This window comes from Physeter macrocephalus, chromosome 5 (genome assembly GCF_002837175.3).
Source record: "Physeter macrocephalus isolate SW-GA chromosome 5, ASM283717v5, whole genome shotgun sequence".
Classification (NCBI taxonomy): domain Eukaryota; kingdom Metazoa; phylum Chordata; class Mammalia; order Artiodactyla; family Physeteridae; genus Physeter; species Physeter macrocephalus.
In genome coordinates, this window is record NC_041218.1 from 22,197,115 (window position 1) to 22,203,212 (window position 6,098).

Consider the following 6,098-nt stretch of genomic DNA (forward strand, 5'->3'; position numbering starts at 1 on the left):
GCAGGCTCAGCGGCCATGTCTCACGGGCCCAGCCGCTCCGCGGCATGTGGGATCCTCCCAGACCGGGGCGCAAACCCGGTTCCCCTGCATCGGCAGGCGGACGCGCAACCACTGCGCCACCAGGGAAGCCCTAATCATTCCTTTTTTAAAAAAGACTTTGAAATGAGTTTTAACAGTATTTACCTCATTCTACAGTTGGTAAAACAGAGGTATCCAAAGGGAGAACCGTTGTCTCAGTACCCACACAGTGGGTCAGTGAGGGATGGGAAGGGGCACTAGCATCCCCTTTGTTCTACCCTATCTAGGCACAATGGCCACCCATGGCCATGCGTTTCGATTCTCTTGAGACTGGAGCTTAGAACCCCACTGAAATTGTTTTAAGTTGATGAAAGGATCTTTTGGCATTGATTTTTAATTCCCATGACCTGATTCTAGAGAAGTTCTGATCTCCGCGCCCCTCATTCACTCTTTCTCCAGGCCAAGGAACAAACTGTAGCCAACTGCTTTGGACCCACCCTGCTTTGAAAAGGTTCGTTCCACCCAGCTGGCCTTAGTACCCAATGGCCAACCCTGCCCACTGGGTGGAAACAATAGATAATTGCCTTAGCTGGCACTGCCCTGGTATGTGGGTGCGGTTGCGAAGCCTCGTGGCCAAACTGTGCAGATTTGCTGTCTCACGATTAGCACTTTCTAAAGCTAGAGAAGAGGTGAGTGGCGGTAGACACATAATTCTTCCTTCTGGGAGATAAGAGGGTCTGTAGGTGGACAGGGAGCTTGTTCATCAAAAGTCCTAGGAGGAAGTCAAAGAGGAGGAGGAAGGAAGGGTGATGGTACATCTACTGCTTTTACAAATCCTGTCTCCAGGATTTGTAAAAACAAAAATCCACAGAAGTGTGGCACTGTACCGGTCTGTATCAACCGTGAACAGTTGGATACCACCCGCCATGGTTTGGGCAGAGATGGTACAGGCCTGGCAGAGGTTGGGTAGCCAGTCCTGTGCCAAAGGCTTGATGTGGCAGGAGGTGACAGAACAAAGGTACCGGAGGGTGCCAGTTGGGCGCCAGCCTTCTTAGCTGTCAGAACTGGTCTCGGAAAAAAGCACAGCCCTTGGCTATACTTTTGTAAGAGGCATTTTTACTCTATGAAAACAGCTGCCCCTCCCTTCAGGCTTCCTTCCTGTGACTGAACAGGCCAGAGGGGAAGGTCAAGGGGCAGGCAGGAGGTCAAGGGGCAGGCAGGAGAACAAGGGCAAAGGAATAAGGTGTGGATTGTATATGGAGCCTTTTTCTCATCCTACCTCACTGACTGACTTCCTGCAAAAAATAGAGTTGGGTAGGGAAAAGGCTGGGAGAAATATAAATGAGCAGAGATTCAACAACAAAACAGTGAACAGTTACGAGATTCTTGGGAGGACCCCACCCGTGAATGACTTTGAAATGACCTTGGAAAAGGTCCTGTTTCCACACTGATGGACTGAAAGAAACCACTAGCCCCATTTTTCCTATCTAGAAGGTAAGGTCCATAGCAATACCTCACTGAGATATCCTGACAATGAAAGTGGCAATGGCCATAAAGAGAAAAAGAGGGATTGTGGACATGTATATTGGCCTTTTTTATCCGAAGATGATGTGGCCGGCTGAGATGGGCCAGGTTCCAGGTCCTTGGTGAGCTTTTCCTGAATTCATGCCTCTTGTCCCAGCAGCAAGAGTTCTCCTCGGTGCTGTAGAATGTGAGGATTATGGTCTGCTGGGTGGTGGGAGTGTCCCAAAGGTCCAGAACACACGACTACTTCCTGTTTGCCTTCTGGAACACAACACTGGCCCTGGGAAGCAGCGGTCCCCCCATTCCTTTAGTATCTCAGCAGCAATTCAGTTGAATAAAGATTTGTTGAGCACCTACAATGTTCTAGGCACTGTCTAGGCCTTGAGAGGCGAGTTCCTCTGTAACGTGCCCAGAGCTCTACTTCTCAGGCCATGTCCACCTCAAGAGATTGGTAAACTGATTGCAGGTGCCATCTTTTCATGCAATTAAAATCCCATGCTGCTCTCTCCATGCTGTTCCCCCAGCATGCCACAACTTTCTCTCTGAAGTACTTTCTTTTTTAAGTCCAGAGAAAGAGACCCAAAGAAGGGCAACAGGAAAACCTGCTGTTTAATCAGGTGAAAGACACTGTAATCCTGTTGCTGACCAGGGTCCTCCCAAATCAGCGGAGGAGAGTCTGATCGTGTGGTTTATCCTTGCTGAACAAATTCCTGTGTGACCCTTTGTTTACACCACCTCTGCACGCTAATCTCTGCCTCGTCTGTTTGCAGAGAGCTGGTGGAGATGGAGCTGCAGTTTGTGTCCATGGAGCAGATTAAACACTATCTGCCCCAACCTGCCTGAGACTGTCCGCTCCCCGGTTGGCAGTACTTGAAGGAAAAAAGGCAATCCACCCAAGCTCCCAGCAAGCGGGAGTCCCAAGAGTCATGACCAGGATCTCGTAGCAAAGTGGAATTCATCTCTAACAGGAAATTTATGGCTGACCGGACTTCGTCAATTCAGATACGTCTGCCCCTGGCCTGGAATGGAGGGTAAGTGGAAGGTCAAGACCAGAGCTCAGGACTCTGGAGAACTCTCTGCTTAGGCTTTACATCAGGAAGGATCACTGTCCTGTCACAATTCTTCTAACACATGGTGTCTCAGTTAATCACATAGTACCTTCTGCCTTCCATTAGCATCGCTCACATTCATGTTTTTCTCACCTAATAGACTGTAAGCTTCTTGATGTCAGGGTCTACATTTCCCAGCACACGTTTAGCACAGTGTAGGCACTCGGCATTGAACCGAATTGGCATGAAAAGTGCTCTTTCCCGCAGATTCTGTCTTTAGAGGATTAACCTACGATAAAGCTTTACATAAACAAAAATTTGCTGGATGTCAGCAAGCCAGCACCACACTGAAGTTGGGAACCCCCGCTCTGAGAAGCAGAAGTCTCTCTGTGGTCATTATCTTAGGAACTATGGCATAGCTATTGTTATGCCATTAGAAATTGAGGGGGAAATACTGTACTTGACCTGCATTCCATTTATTTTGGCACTGGTTGGTTTTCTATTTAAAAACTTTATTTCTACTCATGGGACTTCCCTGGTGGCTCAGTGGTTAAGAATCCTTCTGCCAGTGCAGGGGACACGGGTTCAGTCCCTGGTCCTGGAAGATCCCACATGCCACGGAGCAGCTAAGCCCGTGCGCCACAACTACTGAGCCTGTGCTCTAGAGCCCGCAGGCCACAACTGCTGAGCCCACATGCCACAACTACTGAAGCCTGCATGCCTAGAGCCCGTGCTCTGCAATAAAAGCCACTGCAATGAGAAGCCCGTGCACTGCAACGAAGAGTAGCCCCCGCTCACCACAACTAGAGAAAGCCTGCACGCAGCAACGAAGACCCAATGCAGCCAAAAACAAACAAACAAACAAACAAACAAAACCTTCTACTCATATTCAGATGGAGTTCAGGAACTGGGAGCATCCTAATCTGTAAATTTTAACCAGAGATTCTCCCCAAATCTTATAGTCCTTAAAAGGAGCTCAAGGCAGCAGATGAACTCTATAGCTTAAATACATGGCTTTAGGAGGGGCACATGCTTCCTTATACCACTTTTAATGCATCCCACAGCTGTTGAGATCATGAATCTACTACCATTGTAGGAATTGAATTTTCAAGATCAGAGGATTCAGCACCATGGTCAGAGCCAAAGAGATAACAAATTTGGGCCTGGAGTAAACCCTCTCTGTAGGAGGAAAACAAAGAGAATCTTTACCCGAAGAATTCTCCTTCTAAACAACGATGAGATACCACTATACACCTATTAGAATGGCCAAAATTCAGAACGCTGACAAAACCAAACACCAACAAGAATGTGATGCAACAAGAATTTTCATTCATCGCTGGCGGGAATGCAAACTGGTACATACAGCCACTCTGGAAGATAGTTTGGCGGTGTCTTACAAAACTAAACATACTCTTACTATACAATCCAGCAATTGTGCCCCTTGTATTTACTCAAAGGAGTCGAAAACTTATGTCCACATAAAAACCTGTGCATGGATGTTTACAACAATTTTATTCATAATTGCCAAAACTTGGAGACAACCAAGATGTCCTTCAGTAGGTGAATGGATAAATAAATGGTGGTACCTCCAGACAATGGAATATTATTCAGTGCTAAAAAAATGAGCTATCAAACTTTGAAAAGGAGACTTAAGTGCGTATTAGTAAGTGAAAGAAGCCAATCCAAAAAGGCTACATACTGTATGATTCTAACTGTATGACTTTCTGGAAAAGGCAAAACTCTGGAGACAAGAAAAAGATCAGTGGTCACCAGAGATTAGGTGGGGAGGGAGGGATAAATAGGCAGAGCACAGGGGATTTTCAGGACAGTGAAAATGCTCTGTGTGATACTGTAGTGGTGGATACATGCCATTATAGATTTGTCCAAACTGATAGAATGTACACCATCAACAGTGAACCCTAATGTAAACTAAGCACTTTAGGTGATAACAATGTGTCACTGTAGATTCATCAGTGGTAACAAATGTACACTCCTGTGGGGGATATTGTAATGGGGGAGGCTGTGCATGTGTGGGGATGGGTTACATGGGAAACCTCTGACTCTTCCTATCAACTTGCTATAATCCTAAAACAGATCTAAAAAAAATAAAGTCTTTTTTTTTTTTTAAAGAGAAGAATTCACCTTCTTCCCGGACTCTAATGGCCAGTCAAGCCAATGCTCAAGGTCAGCAAGAGAAAAGACACTTGAAGCCCCAGTGCTGTGCTCCGATGGGCACCACTCCGTCCTCAGGTGTTGCCTGGACAGTGACCTGCACCCACAGGTCTCAATCTGAATTTACCCCAGTAAGTGTCTTTCTGACTTTGGAGGTAGCTGCTTTCCCCCTGTTGATTTTCGGCGTCTGCTAATCTGTGAAACGGAAAGAGCCATTGTTTCTCTTAGCCATGTTAATCCAGATGTCTGAGGGGTCCTCCAAAACAGAAGGCAGGAGCTGACCTCAAGGGGCCCCCCAAGGGCCTCCCCAATGATTCTGGGGAGGAAGACCTGTCCCCAGAACCATTCCTTTGCCCCTCCTAATGGCTCTTCGAAGGGAAAAGCTACACCTATGCAAGTACAGACGAACTTAGAATGCAGATGACCCTGGAGGACAGAGGGGGACAGGAACTAACACCTACTCATCATCCCCTGTGTGCCAGGTGTGAAATGGAAACTACCTCCATCCTCACAGCAGCCTGATGCAGACGCGAGTCTCAAACTTCCTTTCACAGGAACCTGCGCACAAGCGTGGGTGGCACACACAGCCGTGGTGGAGAAAACCACTCTCGCTAATAACCTGTGTGCCTTGCATTATGTGATATATGCACTTCTAAAGAGGCATATGAGTTCAGCTTCACACACGCATTGTGTTGTCTCAGATCAGAGAGCACATCATTCAAGTTATTTTTTTTTTCTTACTTCAGAAAGTTTAAGATCCAGAACTAGAATGGAAATCCTTCCAGTGGGAATATAAAATGTTAAATGAAACACTTGGTAGTAGATGACTAATTGCTTCTCTGATCTATTCTAGAATGTATAAAATTGAACAATGTAGAATATATAAAATTGAGACCTCAGTAAATGAATATTGCAAAGTAACGTGGACACACAGGCACACCCACCCTCTTTAGGTCCTAATGGTGATACACTGCAGGTACCATCTCAATAACAGGTGTGGTTATCCATTTTAAATATAACCAACAAGAACCTACTGTCTAGCACAGGGAACTCTGCTCAATGTTATGTAACAACCTAAATGGGAAAATGTATAACTGAATCACTTTGGTGTACACCTGAAACTATCACAACGTTGTTAATCAGCTATACTCCAATATAAAATAAAAAGTTTTGGCGCTTCCCTGGTGGCGCAGTGGTTGAGAGCCCGCCTGCCGATGCAGGGGACGCGGGTTCGTGCCCCAGTCCGGGAAGATCCCACATGCCGCGGAGCGGCTGGGCCCGTGAGCCATGGCCGCTGAGCCTGCGCGTCCGGAGCCTGTGCTCCGCAACGGGAGA

General features: G+C 46.8%; 1 long non-coding RNA gene across 1 annotated transcript in view; it reads left to right on the forward strand.

The window, feature by feature from the left end:
- The window catches only part of LOC102991851 (uncharacterized), a 286,698-nt gene that overhangs the window by 218,021 nt on the left and 62,579 nt on the right, over positions 1 to 6,098 (forward strand). Inside the window, exon 16 of the long non-coding RNA XR_008617318.1 lies at positions 2,313 to 2,573. This is a non-coding gene — a long non-coding RNA (uncharacterized lncRNA). The remainder of the gene's footprint in view (positions 1 to 2,312; positions 2,574 to 6,098) is intronic.